The 15,516-nt window shown below is 45.2% G+C and overlaps 1 long non-coding RNA gene across 1 annotated transcript in view; it reads left to right on the plus strand.

The window, feature by feature from the left end:
- LOC119966015 overlaps window positions 1–15,516 on the plus strand; it is a 183,987-nt gene that overhangs the window by 47,159 nt on the left and 121,312 nt on the right. The window contains exon 2 of the long non-coding RNA XR_005460658.1: window positions 6,255–6,300. This is a non-coding gene — a long non-coding RNA (uncharacterized LOC119966015). The remainder of the gene's footprint in view (window positions 1–6,254; window positions 6,301–15,516) is intronic.

Raw genomic sequence — 15,516 nt, forward strand, 5'->3', positions numbered from 1 at the left:
CGTGGGTTTCCTCCAGTTTCCTCCCACAGTCCAAAAATGTGCAGGTTAGGTGGGGTTACAGGGACAAGGCGGGGGAGTGGGCCCAGGTAGGGAGCTCGTTTGGAGGATTGGCCTAATGACCTCCTTCTGGACTGTATGGATCTATGAGATAGATTTTTCTAGAAAAAAAATTCTGACTGAAGCAGACTATTATTAATGTGCAAATTGGGCAGCAATATATAGTGATAAAGGAATACTCTATGAATTATGAATCTCTAGTTGCTTACTGATTTGCTCCAATTTGCCATTGACTTCTTGAAAATAGTCTTAACCTCATTGTGATGAATTTACTGTATTTCCATATTAATTTCTCATTAAGTATGTCATAAAAAGTTAAGCCTAGTAATGATAAATAATGACCCTGGCCCCAAGTAATAACAAAATAACAGTGAATTACTTGCAATCAACCTCTTTAGACCAGAAAGTGAACAATCATAAATGTCATGTGTAATTTCTGCAGGTTGTGAATTGTTTTGTGAGATCTGCTGTGTTTTAAACTTTCTTTCCTGCTTTTCCTTTCTGCCTCTTTTTCCTCTTCATTCTTCCTCGCTTTATTTTTCCTTCTGTTTCTGATTTCACATTGGGCAGAATTTAATGCTTCTTCCAGGAGTGAGAAATGTGGTGAGTGAGGACACTTAACGCTGCGGGAAGTGAAATATTAGATTCCAGATGGCGAGACGAAATTTGGAAATTAAGTTGGTAATGGATTGTGGATCATGTTTCTTGACAGCAAGTGGCAGGAACCCTCTTTTAATGCATTAGCATGCCATGCACAATCATTAAGACACACAGGATCAAAATGCACCATTGTGATTAACGCAACAGTGTTGTGTTCTGTGGTCCCACAGAATGATACACACAGAACATATAGGTGTTTAACTGGAACGATGATTCATTGGCAAACACGTGGAAACGATAACTAACAGATTTCTGTACAGACAAAGTTATTCGAATTTCTTGGGAGCTACTCTAAATGCACTATTCTGTTGAACGTCCTACTACCAACTGGCGAGTCACTCCAGTCACGTGATGGATGTCTGGCACCCAGACGCTAGCCAGAGATCATACCGATAGTTACCTGCACACATGTACAACTATATACATTCACACAACCAGATACATTTATGTGTGCATGCATATCACCACATCCCCCTTCCTTTGAAGGCATTGAAATTTACAAACATAACTGTTCTTTAAGCAACATGATATGCATGATGGTTTTAAACATATGTTGTATGCATTTTGCTATAAGTTCAGTCTGTCAGGCTTGCGCCATAATCTGGTCAACCTCCTGAGTGATGGCTGAATCGGCGAATGTGTCCCACCTTCACCTTTGCCAGTTTTCCTGCTCGTTGCACATTCATTGCTGCAGATGCGTCGTTGATCATTGGGTCTGTTGGGTGTTCTGTGTCTTCCACAAGTTTAGGATTGTATCCCAGCTCTTCCACTGGATTCAGCACGAAAGGCCGTTGCACTTTTAGTAATGCCCTTCGGTTCCTTTGTAGGCCTGAACCATCCTCAGTAATCACCATTCTCATCAAACGGCCCCACGACACTAAAAGCCATTTTTCTCTATGGAAGGACCATGAACTTTCCATACTACATTGCTTCCTTTCTCCCAAAACAAGGCACAAACCAAGCTCAGCCTGTTTCCCTTTGTATTTCCGGATCAGATCAGCCATGATCGTATTGAATAGCAGAGCAGGCTCAAAGGGCTGAAATGCCCAATCCTTTCCTAGTTCTTAGATTCTTTTGTAACACCCTCAGCTCTAAACTTGTTGTTGCGGAATACTTGCTACCCATGGCTACCGAGTTCCTTTTGGGTGGAGAATGTGGCTGGCTTCTCTCCAAGGTTTCTTCTGTCGGAATTTTAAGTGAAGTTCCAGTTCCTCTGGTGGCTAAAATTGTACACCCCCTTGTTAATCAAGAATCGATCTAGCTCTGCCTTAAAAATATTCAAAGACGCTGCTTCCACTGTCTTTTGAGGAAACACTGCCCTCTAAAAGAAAATAATTCTCCTCATTTTTATCTTTAATGAGCGACCCCTTATCTTTAAATCGTGTCCCCTCATTCTAGATTCTCTGACAAGAGGAAATATCCTCTCTATATCCACCCTGTCAATACCCCTCAGGATATTAAAGTTTCGAACAAGTCACCTCTTACTCTTCCAAATTCTAGTGGATACAAACCTAACCTCTCCAGCCTTTCATCATAAAGCATGCCGTTCATTCCTGATATTATTCCAGTAAACCTTCCCTGAATTGCTGCTAATGTATTTACATCTTTCCTTAAATAAGACCAATACTGTACATAATACTCCAGATGTAGTCTCACAAATGCCCTGTACAATTGAAGCATCACCTCCCAACCTTTGTAATCAATTCCCCTCACAATAAATGATAACATTCTCTTAACTTTTTAATTACTTGCTGGGCAGCACAGTGGTTAGCACTGTTGTTTCACAACAGCACGGACCCGGCTTGGGTCATTGTCTGTTTGGAGTCTGCACGTTTTCCCAGTGTCTGCGTGGGTTTCCTCCGGGTGCTCTGGTTTCCTCCCACAAGTCTCGAAAAATATTCTTGTTAGGTGAATTGGACATTTTGAATTCTCCCTCAGTGTATCCAAACAGGCGCCAGAGTGTGGGCCCAAGCACCTCCAAGGCCTTGACCAGCACCTACTCGTTGCCTAACCTGGTCAGCATTCTCACAAAGTAGCCCGTTGCAGTCATTCCCTCCACTCCATCCAGTAGGCCCACAATCCAAAGATTTTGCTGCTTGGACCTGTTTTCCTGGTCCTCCACCTTTGCTCTCAGCATCTTACATGTGTCCCCCAGGATTACCACGTCCGCTTCCACGCAATCTGGTCACTCTGGTCGATATCACCTTCGACATCACCACCTCTTGGCTCCTTGCCCACTGCAACTCCAGGTTCTTCCCTCCCCGTTCCACAGTCCCGTGAAGAGGTTCCGCTGTCCCTTCAATCGCCTTCGATCAGTGTCCCCTTATTCTAGATTCTCCGACAAGAGGAAATATCCTCTCTATATCCACCCTGTCAATACCCCTCAGTATACCCCTCTACATTTTTTTACACTGCTGAAATTTGTCCTCAAGGAAGCTCATCAACTGCTCCAGTGGCAGCTTTCCAGTCAATGATGACCCTTCCTCCTCCACCATTTTTCCAATTGAATCTGTGCCATGAGTCTCCTCCAATTCTTTAGCCAAGGCTCTAACTGTCTTCTTTCAGGTTAGAGAACTCGCAGACATGCCCATCTGGGGGAGAACTGAACCCCCTCCGCTCTCTGCACAATATTTCTGCTGAAATTCCCCAAAGTTCGATAAAAGGGAGCAAAACAACACATTCAAGCAGGAGCCGCCATGTGTCCAACCACTCACTCCATGGTCGCCACCAAAGTTATCAAGGGTAGCAGATACATGGGAACACCGCCACCTAGAAGTTCCCCTCCAAGCCACTTGACTTGGAAATGTTTCGAAGTTCCTTATCTGTGGCTGCTTCAAAGTTCTGGAATGCCCTCCCTAATAGCACTGTGGGTGTACCTATACCACATGGTGTACACTGGTACAAGGCAGTTCACCACCACCTTCTCAAGGGCAATTAGCGATGGGCAATGAATGCTAGCCTAGCCAGCAAAGCCCACATCCTATGAACAAATAAAAATTCTTCCAACACCACTGAACTTCACCCTTTCCAACCCTTCCCTGTAAAATCATCCCAACCTCCACTCCAACACCCACCAACCTATCCCACCCCTCCAACAACTGCAACCCATCCTTCAAACACCCATCCAACTACCCCTGACAGCTACAATATGCCCCCAACCTCCCCAGCTCTCCAATATACCCCCACCCCTCCGATAGCTCCCCCCCAGACACACTTCTCTAAAATAGAGATTGCAATTACCATTTTTCAAGCAAGAAAACTCAGTTGCTGCTCTGCTGTTGAACTTTGGCCTGATTAGTAGTTTTCAATGGGCTTTTCAAGATCAACTGGAATCACAAAGATGTTCAAAGGTCAGAAACGGAGCAGCAAATCAGTGAAATTGACTGGACACTGACAGACCAGCTTTAAAAAAAATCAAAGGATTACGGATTTTTTTTCAATTCAGTTTGTAGCTCTGCCTCTGGCTGCCTGGCCTGGGGGACAACATACAACTCCATTTAGAGCAATGAATCCTGTCTCCTGCAGCCACTGGGCCCCATGGTGTTTGGCACATCTGGAGCCCACTTTTCTTGACCCTGTGATTATATAGATTAACACCCCTTCAGAATCGTGAATGTTTTAATGAGGTCAGTTCTCAGACTTGTAAACTCCAGAGAGTATCTGCCAAACTTACTCAGCTGCTCATCATACAACTATGATGTGGAGATGCCGGCGTTGGACTGGGGTGAGCACAGTAAGAAGTCTTACAACACCAGGTTAAAGTCCAACAGGTTTGTTTCATCATACAACTGACCAGGAACCAAACTAGTGAACCTTCGCTGTGCCACCAAGAAGCATTTATATTTTGCTCTTCTATCCCATTTAGATTCTTATTTACCACATAATATGTGATATCCTATTTTATTACCATACAGACAGTTTCTGAGATTGCTTTTAATTCCATCTTGTAAAGATGATTTTTCTAATACTCACAATCATTAACTGACCTGAGAACATTCCACAGGCATTTAGAAGTGTTTTTATTTTTACATGCTTAAAAATAAGCATCAAACGTAAATGAATTTCATCTCATTATTTTAGTACCTAAATATATATATACACATTTTTGCTCTTTTACATAGAATTTACAGTGCAGAAGGAGGCCATTCGGCCCATCGAGTCTGCACCGGCTCCTGGAAAGAGCACCCTACCCAAGGTTAACACCTCCACCCTATCCCCATAACCCAGTAACCCCATCCAACACTAAGGGCAATTTATCATGGCCAATCCACCTAACCTGCACATCTTTGGACTGTGGGAGGAAACCGGAGCACCCGGAGGAAACCCACGCACACACGGGGAGGATGTGCAGACAGTGACCCAAGCCGGAATCGAACCTGGGACCCTGGAGCTGTGAAGCGATTGTGCTATCCACAATGCTACCGTGCTGCCCCTTTAAGTGATAATTCCTATTATTTCAAACCTTAAATTTAGATTACCAGACTTCAAAGATGGTGCCCTATTGTGAAAAACGTCATTTAATCATACATGCATTGTATACAGCACCAATGTTGGATGTTAAAAATATTGGCCTTCCTTTATAATTTCTGAAGAGCATTGTAGTGTTCCTTAAACATATTTATTTCAGCATTGTTCTTTATAGGAGAACAAAGGATGATTGTTTCCTTCCTATTTCAATAACATTGCACATACAAAGGGAAGCAGAAGCGACTCGGAATGAAATAAGTAGGTCTATGAAACTCTGATTGCTTGTGCACAGGTGCATGCTACTTTACTGAAGTGCATCCTTTCAGTATTAAACAACATCAGGAGTTGTTTTTTAGAATGTTATGTCAAACACTTTGAAATTACTAATTCAATAGGAAGCAATATATTATTGTGCATTTTGCAAGCATTATTACAAGATAGTGGAGGAAAAAATGAAAACAAACCTTCACCACCTTCAATTCTTCCCCTGATTTTTCTCCACATTTGTCATTTCCGAAGAGTGATTTATGCTGGGGCATTGGGGTAATTATTTTCCAGTGGTAAAAAACTGCAGATGCCACATAACTGCGCCACCCCACCCTCCCACACCTCCCAAGCTCCCTGCCAAGTGAGCACATCATTTTCCAAAGTGGACAAGTCCTTGCCATGTCCTTTGCTAACAATACGTAATCATAAAATTAGATATCATGTAGTGGTAGGTAATAACTAAACTGGTGAAATGAAGGCCAAATAAATCGGTCATTGATTTAATTGCTATTTGTGGGACTTTGTGTGCAAATTGGTTGCTGAGATTCCCATTAAGTAACAGCAACAACATTTAATTGGTTGCAGGGAATGTTGTGGCATCCTGAGAAAATGAAATTCCTTTTTATACAGACAAGAGAGTTTTATCACTAGATCCCATTATAAAATAATTTATTTTTATTCATTTGTGGCTCGATGGGTTCAGAGCTAAGGGACCATATTTTTAAAAAGTCAAAGTGCAATGTTATAGGAATGAAATAAATGATTGATGCTGAGTATTTCTCTTTTTCCTTCTCTAAACCAAGGCATTCATTCAAATTAGGGGATGGAAAGTGAAAAACTTCAAACAGGGTAAGGATGTCAGCAAGTCAATTAATGAAATTATTAGCACAGAGAAGTTCTAGAGACATTAACTACAATTAATAGTGTAATAAGTGTAAAACATTGTTATATTTTATATTTGTTGCAATAACGGATGAGCAGAGGGATCTCGGTGTCCATGTACATAGATCCCTGAAAGTTGCCACCCAGGTTGATAGGGTTGTGAAGAAGGCCTATGGTGTGATGGCCTTTATTGGTAGAGGGATTGAGTTCCGGAGCCATGAGGTCATGTTGCAGTTGTACAAAACTCTAGTATGGCCGCATTTGGAGTATTGCGTACAGTTCTGGTCGCCTCATTATAGGAAGGACGTGGAAGCTTTGGAAAGGGTGCAGAGGAGATTTACCAGGATGTTGCCTGGTATGGAGGGAAAATCTTATGAGGAAAGGCTGATGGACTTGAGGTTGTTTTCGTTAGAGAGAAGAAGGTTAAGAGGTGACCTAATAGAGGCATACAAAATGATCAGAGGGTTAGATAGGGTGGACAGCGAGAGCCTTCTCCCACGGATGGAGGTGGCTAGCACGAGGGGACATAGCCTTAAATTGAGGGGTAATAGATATAGGCCAGAGGTCAGAGGTGGGTTTTTTACACAAAGAGTGGTGAGGCCGTGGAATGCCCTACCTGCAACAGTAGTGAACTCGCCAACATTGAGGGCATTTAAAAGTTTATTGGATAAGCATATGGATGATAAAGGCATAGTGTAGGTTAGATGGCCTTTAGTTTTTTCCATGTCAGTGCAACATTGAGGGCCGAAGGGCCTGTACTGCGCTGTATCGTTCTATGTTCTAACGTTATAAAAAATGGGTATAAGATGCAAACAGCGAGTATATCTGCTGAAACTGTGATTAAGGGGTCGTAAAAATTAGGTAATGTTGCAAGGGGAGTATTCTGCAGATAGATTTGAGAAGCATTTACTTGTTTATAGTGTAAGGGCCCTCCCTGTTGATTCCCTTTTTTCCCCCTTCAATTTGCTGTTACCATTTTGATCCATGGATGCTTAATGGACACATCTTTTTAAGTCAGGCAGGGAGAGTGAAGACTCAAAAGTTATAAAAGAGACCACTGTACGAGCCTTCAGACAGCAGAACTCAGACTTTTAAGCACCCGAGATCGGTGGGACTCAGTTCGATTGGTTGACTGGTGGCCAATGAATTGCCCAAAAGGCCGTCTTTCTGCCCAGAAACAGACAGTGATTGGATCCTGCCTGAATGGGATGATATTCTTCAGAGATGGAAGGAAGATCAGTTGTGTCCTGGATGCTCAGGGGAAAGGTCCTGCTCTCTCTCCTTTCCTCTTATTTTTCTCTGAAAAGCTGCATAGCTGTCCAGAGACCAGAATGAATCTACAATAAAACTCATTACCAATTGAAAACAAAAACCTCAAACTGAAAGCTTAAATTGAAGGAGCATGTGCTAGAAGACAACCATCTGGAAAAAAAGGCTATTTTTCATTTTATTTTATCATTATTTTACACCCCTCTTTTCCTCTCTCCGTTTGTCTGTGTTGTGTGTGTGCAGAGGGAAGGGTTAGTTTAAGAGGGGGGGGCAGTTCGGAATTAGATAATAGTTAACCTGTTATATTTGCTGTATGTTTAATAATAGGTATTTCTATTAACAACATTAATTGTGTTCAAATTTACAAACCAGGTGATAGGCCCAAGAGCTATATCTATTCCTTCTTGAAATTACACAATGTTTTGGCCTCAACTGTGGTAGCGAATTCCACAGATTCACCATTCTCTGGGTGAAGCAATTTCTCCTCATATCTGTCCTAAAACGTTCACCCCTTAACTTCAAACTATGTCCCCTAGTTCTGGACCCATGTTGAAGACAAGAGGATGACGACTGCTAGACAAGCAGCAATAGCAGCGAAGAAGGTACTTGATGAATTGTACACCGCTATAAATAGCAGTGAAACAGAATAACTGGATACCTTGTTTATTGTGGCCGGGGGCTTCAACCAGGCCAACCTCAAGAGCGTACTGCCAAAATTCCACCAACACATCTCCTGTCTCACTAGAAGTGCCAACATTCTCGACCACTGCTACACAAACATCAAGGGTGCCTACTGGTCCATCCCCCGACTGCACTTTGGAAGATCGGACCATAAGACACTGCTCCTTCTCCCGACATACAAGCAGAAACTTAAGCGAGAGTATCTGGTTAAGAAGGTCACGCAGTACTGGTTCGAGGAAACAGACGAGCTCCTATGTGACTGCTTGGAGTCAGTGAACTGGTCCATATTCAAGACCGCGGAGCTCGGGTCAGAAGAGGACACGGGCTTTCTGTCACAGCTGTCTCCAATATCCACCATCTCAGAGACTATCACCTCGGTGGGCACATTAGTGAAAAGGCTCCTGGGACACTATCTGGTGCAATGAGGGCATCCCGTGCATGCTGGCCCTAGCAATGGCATTGTGCAGCCTTGCCTGCCTGGGCCCCATGCCCTGCTCATCGACCCCTTCCCCCACATCCGCCTCATCGGACGAGGCCTGCCCTTCCTTCTCAACCTCCTCCTCCAGCACATCGCCCCTCTGCTGTGCTATATTGTGGAATACGCAGCAGACCACCATGGTGCGGGCGACCCTTTCTGCCTCGTAGAGCGGTCCAGGCACATGAAGTGCACCATGAGGGTGCCGAAGCACGCTCAACCACACCCCTGGTCATTGTAATGGCGTAATTGTATCAGGTCTCTGCACAGTGGCCTGTTAACCGCTGGTGCCTGTAGGATGACATACATCCTGTCGATCATCCCCTGGACCTGGGGCATCCTGGCAATGGCAGCGAACCTCGCTGCCCGGCACCCTGGTGGGGGCAGTCCACATGGAATGTATGTACCGATCCGCACGTGCACATAGGGCATCCATGATGACACGGATGCACCTGTGCGCTGAGGCCTGCGAGATCCCGGACAGGTCCCCACTCAGTGCCTGGAAGGACCTCGTCGCATAAAGGTTCAGGGTGATCATCACCTTGACGGTCACCAGAAGCACGTGTCCTCCCCCAACCCCCGCAGTGCCTGGTGTGCCATCATCTGGCAGATATGTCTCACAGTCCCTCTGCTCATCCGCTGTCTCTGTCTGCATGCTCGGTCCAGCAAGTCCTTGAATGACATGTGGTGGCTCCATGGCACGTCCTCCTCCTCATTCAGCAGGAGCTGGGGAATGTGGATTGGGAGCAGCTGTTTGAAGGTAAATCCACATTTGATATGTGGGAGGCTTTTAAAGAGAGGTTGATTAGAGTGCAGGACAGACATGTCCCTGTGAAAATGGGGGATAGAAATGGCCATGAGAACCATGGATGACTGGTGAAATTGTGAGACTAGCTAAGAGGAAAAAGGAAGCATACATAGGGTCCAGGCGACTGAAGACAGACAAAGCTTTGGGAGAATATCGAGAATGTAGGACCAATCTGAAACGAGGAGTCAAGAGGGCCAAAAGGGGTCATGAAATATCTTTAGCAAACAGGGTTAAGGAAAATCCCAAAGCCTTTTATTCATATATAAGGAGCAAGAGGGTAACTAGAGAAAGGGTTGGGCCACTCAAGGACAAAGGAGGAAAGTTATACGTGGAGTCAGAGAAAATGGGTGAGATTCTTAACAAGTTCTTTGCATCAGTATTCACCGAGGAGAGGGACATGACAGATGTTGAGGTTAGGGATAGATGTTTGATTACTCTAGGTCAAGTCGGCATAAGGAGGGAGGATGTGTTGTGTATTCTAAAAGGCATTAAGATGGATAAGTCCCCAGGTCCGGATGGGATCTATCCCAGGTTACTGAGGGAAGTGAGAGAGGAAATAGAATCATAGAATTTACAGTGCAGGAGGCCATTCGGCCCATCAAGTCTGCACTGCCTCTTGGAAAGAGCACTCTACCCAAGCCCACACCCCCACCCTGTGGGAACGAAAGAGACTCACGGTTGGTGTGTTGCCTCCCAGGTGCCAGGGTTCGTGATGTCTCTGATCGTGTTTTTGGGATCCTTAAGGGGGAGGGGGAGCAGCCCCAAGTCGTGGTCCACATAGGTACCAACGACATAGGTAGGAAGAGAGATGGGGATTTGAGACAGAAATTCAGGGAGCTAGGGTGGAAGCTGAGAGCTAGAACAAACAGAGTTGTTATCTCTGGGTTGTTACCCGTGCCACGTGCTAGCAAAGTGAGAAATAAGGAGAGAGAGGAGTTGAACACGTGGCTACAGGGATGGTGCAGGAGGGAGCGTTTTGGTTTCCTGGATAATTGGGGCTCATTCTGGGGTAGGTGGGACCTATACAAGCAGGATGGTCTTCACCTGAACCAGAGGGGTACCAATATCCTGGGGGGGGAGATTTGCTAGTGCTCTTCGGGGGGGTTTAAACTAATTCAGCAGGGGGATGGGAACCTAAATTGTAGTCCCAGTGTACAGGATGTTGAGAGTAGTGAGGTCAGGGATAGTGTTAAAAGTTCGAAAGAGGGCACCGGCAAGCAAGACGCTGGTTTGAAGTGTGTCTACTTCAACGCCAGGAGCATCCAGAATAAGGTGGGTGTGCTTGCAGCATGGGTTGGTACCTGGGATATCGATGTTGTGGCTATTTCGGAGACATGGGTAGAGCAGGGACAGGAATGATTGTTGCAGGTTCCAGGATTTAGATGTTTCTGTAAGAACAGAGAAGATGGTAAAAGAGGGGGGTGTGTGGCATTGTTAATCAAGGAAAGTATTACGGCGGCAGAAAGGACGTTTGAGGACTCGTCTACTGAGGTAGTATGGGCCGAGGTTAGGAACAGGAGAGGAGAGGTCACCCTGTTGGGAGTTGTCTATAGACCTCCGAATAGTTCCAGAGATGTAGAGGAAAGGATTGCAAAGATGATTCTCGACAGGAGCGAGAGTAACAGGGTAGTTGTTATGGAGGACTTTTAACTTTCCAAATATTGATTGGAAATACTATAGTTCGAGTACTATAGATGGGTCAGTTTTTGTACAGTGTGTGCAGGAGGGTTTTCTGACACAGTATGTAGACAGGCCAACAAGGGGCGAGGCCACATTGGATTTGGTACTGGGTAATGAACCCGGCCAGGTGTTAGATTTAGATGTAGGTGAGCACTTTGGTGATAGTGATCACAACTCGGTTATGTTTACTTTAGCAATGGGCAGGGATAGGTATATACCGCAAGGCAAGAATTATAGCTGGGGTAAAGGCAATTATGATGCTATTCAGCAAGATTTAGGATGTATAGGATGGGGAAGGAAACTGCAGGGGATGGGTACAATCGAAATGTGGAGCTTTTTCAAGGAACAGCTACTGCGTGTCCTTGATAAGTATGTACCTGTCAGGCAGGGAGGAAGTTGTCGAGCAAGGGAACCGTGGTTTACTAAGGAAGTTGAAGCACTTGTCAAGAGGAAGAAGAAGGCTTATGTTAGGATGAGACATGAAGGCTCAGTTAGGGCACTTGAGAGTTACAAGTTAGCCAGGAAGGACCTAAAGGGAGAGTTAAGAAGAGCGAGGAGAGGACACGAAAAGTCGTTGGCGGATAGGATCAAGGAAAACCCTAAGGCTTTCTATAGGTATATCAGGAACAAAAGAATGACTAGAGTAAGATTAGGGCCAATCAAGGATAGTAGTGGAAAGTTGTGTGTGGAATCAGAGGAGATAGGGGAAGCGTTGAATGGATATTTTTCATCAGTGTTTACACTGGAGAAAGACAATGTTGTCGAGAATACTCAGGTTCAGTCGACCAGGCTAGATGGAATTGAGGTTCAAAAGGAGGAGGTGTTATCAATTTTGGAAAATGTCAAAATAGATAAGTCCCCTGGGCCAGATGGGATTTATCCTAGGATTCTCTGGGAAGCCAGGGAGGAGATTGCAGAGCCTTTGTCTTTGATCTTTATGTCGTCTTTGTCGACAGGAATAGTGCCGGAAGACTGGAGGATAGCAAATGTTGTCCCCTTGTTCAAGAAGGGGAGTAGAGACAACCCTGGTAATTATAGACCTGTGAGCCTTACTTCGGTTGTGGGTAAAATGTTGGAAAAGGTTATAAGAGATAGGGTTTATAATCATCTTGAAAAGAACAAGTTGATTAGCGATAGTCAACACGGCTTTGTGAAGGGTAGGTCATGCCTCACAAACCTTATTGAGTTTTTTGAGAAGGTGACCAAACAGGTGGATCAGGGTAAAGCTGTTGATGTGGTGTATATAGATTTCAGTAAGGCGTTTGATAAGGTTCCCCACGGTAGGCTATTGCAGAAAATAAGGAAGTATGGAATTGAAGGTGATTTAGCGGTTTGGATCAGTAATTGGCTAGCTGAAAGAAGACAGAGGGTGGTGGTTGATGGCAAATGTTCATCCTGGAGTTCAGTTACTAGTGGTGTACCGCAAGGATCTGTTTTGGGGCCACTGCTGTTTGTCATTTTTATAAATGACCTGGAAGAGGGTGTAGAAGGATGGGTTAGTAAATTTGCAGATGACACAAAGGTTGGTGGAGTTGTGGATAGTGCTGAAGGATGTTGTAGGATACAGAGGGACATAGATAAGCTGCAGAGCTGGGCTGAGAGGTGGCAGATGGAGTTTAATGCGGAAAAGTGTGAGGTGGTTCACTTTGGAAGGAGTAACAGGACTGCAGAGTACTGGGCTAATGGCAAGATTCTTGGTAGTGTAGATGAACAGAGAGATCTGTTCATCAGAGAGGAAAGATGGGCAGCATGGTAGCATGGTGGTTAGCATAAATGCTTCACAGCTCCAGGGTCCCAGGTTCGATTCCCGGCTGGGTCACTGTCTGTGTGGAGTCTGCACGTCCTCCCCATGTGTGCGTGGGTTTCCTCCGGGTGCTCCGGTTTCCTCCCACAGTCCAAAGATGTGCGGGTTAGGTGGATTGGCCATGCTAAATTGCCCGTAGTGTCCTAATAGTAAGGTTAAGGGGGGGAGTTGTTGGGTTACAATTAGAGTGGATGCGTGGGTTTGGGTAGGGTGATCATTGCTCGGCACAACATCGAGGGCCGAAGGGCCTGTTCTGTGCTGTACTGTTCTATGTTCTATCTCGGCATCCAGGTACATAAATCCCTGAAAGTTGCCACCCAGGTTGATAGGGCTGTTAAGAAGGCATATGTTGTGCTAGCCTTTATCAGCAGGGGGATTGAGTTTCGGAGCCACAAGGTCATGCTGCAGCTGTACATAACTCTGGTGCGGCCGCACCTGGAGTACTGTGTGCAGTTCTGGTCACCACATTATAGGAAGGATGTGGAAGCTTTGGAAAGGGTTCAGAGGAGATTTACTAGGATGTTGCCTGGTATGGAGGGATGGTCTTACGAGGAAAGGTTCAGGGAATTGAGGTTGTTTTTGTTAGAGAGGAGAAGGCTGAGAGGTGACTTAATAGAGACATATAAGATAGTCAGAGGGTTAGATAGGGTGGACAGTGAGTCTTTTTCCTCGGATGGAGATGACCAACATGAGGGGACATAGCTTTAAATTGAGGGGTGATAGATATAGGACAGATGTCAGAGGCAGTTTCTTTACTCAGAGAGTAGTAGGGGTGTGGAAAGCCCTGCCTGCAACAGTAGTAGACGCGCCAACTTTAAGGGCATTTAAGTGGTCACTGGATAGACATATGGATGAAAATGGAATAGTGTAGGTCAGATAGGCTTCAGATGGTTTCACAGGTCGGCGCAACATCGAGGGCCGAAGGGCCCGTACTGCGCTGTAGTGTTCTATGTTCTATGTTCTATTCCCATAACCCAGTAACCCCACCCAACATTAAAGGCAATTTTGGACTAAGGGCAATCCACCTAATCTGCACAGTTTTGGATTGTGGGAGGAAACCGAAGCACCCGGAGGAAACCCACGCACACACCGGGAGAACGTGCAGACTCCACACAGACAGTGACCCAAGCCGGGAATCTAACCTGGGACCCTGGAGCGGTGAAGCAATTGTGCTAACCACTCTGCTACCGTGCTACCCAGAAATAGCTGGGGCCTTAACAGATATCTTTGCAGCATCCTTGAACATGGATGAGGTACCGGAGGACTGAGGAATTGCTAATGTTGTCCCCTTGTTTAAGAAGGGTAGCAGGGATAATCCAGGGAATTATAGACCGGTGAGCCTGAAGTCAGTGGTAGGGAAGCTGCTGGAGAAGATATTGAGGGATAGGATCTATTCCCATGGGCCTATCAGTGATAGGCAACATGGTTTTGTGCAGGGAAGGTCATGTCTTACCAACTTACTAGAATTCTTTGAGGAAGTGACAAAGTTGATGAGGGAAGGGTTGTAGATGTCATATGCATGGACTTCAGTAAGGCATTTGATAAGGTTCCCCATGGTAGGCTGATGAAGAAAGTGAAGTCTCATGGGGTCCAGGGTGTACTAGCTAAATGGATAAAGAACTGTCTGGGCACCAGGAGATAGAGAGCAGTAGTGGAAGGGAGTTTCTCAAAATGGATAACTGTGACAAGTGGTGTTCCACAGGGATCCGTGCTGGGACCACTGTTGTTTGTAATACACATAAATGATCTGTAGGAAGGTATAGATGGTCTGATTAGCAAGTTTGCAGGTGACACTAAGATTGGTGGAGTAGCAGATAGTGAAGGGGTCGATCAGAGAATTCAGCAGAATATAGATAGATTGGAGAGTTGGGCGGAGAAATGGCAGATGGAGTTCAATCCGGGCAAATGCGAGGTGATGCATTTTGGAAGATCCAATTCAAGAGTGGACTATACGGTAAATGAAAAAGACTTGGGGAAAATTGATGTACAGAGAGATCTGGGTGTTCAGGTCCATTGTGCCCTGAAGGTGGCTGCGCAGGTCGATGGAGTGGTTAAGAAGGCATACGGCATGCTTTCCTTCATCAGAAGGGGTATTGAGTACAAGAGTTGGCAGGTCATGTTACAGTTGATAAGACTTTGGTTCTGGTCGCCACATTACCAAAAAGATGTGGATGCTTTGAAGAAGGTGCAGAGGAGGTTCACCAGGATGTTGCCTGGTATGGAGGGCGCTAGCTATGAAGAGAGGTTGAGTAGATTAGGATTATTTTCATTAGAAAGATGGAGGTTGAGGGGGGGACCTCATTGACATCAACAAAATCATGAGAGGTATGGACAGGGTGGATAGCAAGAAGCTTTTTCCCCAGAGTGGGGGACTCAATTACTAGGGGTCACAAATCCAAGGAGAGAGGGGAAAAGTTTAAGGGAGATATGCGTGGAAAGTTCTTTACGCAGAGGGTGGTGGGTGCC

Source organism: Scyliorhinus canicula, chromosome 5, assembly GCF_902713615.1.
Source record: "Scyliorhinus canicula chromosome 5, sScyCan1.1, whole genome shotgun sequence".
NCBI classification, from domain to species: Eukaryota; Metazoa; Chordata; class Chondrichthyes; order Carcharhiniformes; family Scyliorhinidae; genus Scyliorhinus; species Scyliorhinus canicula.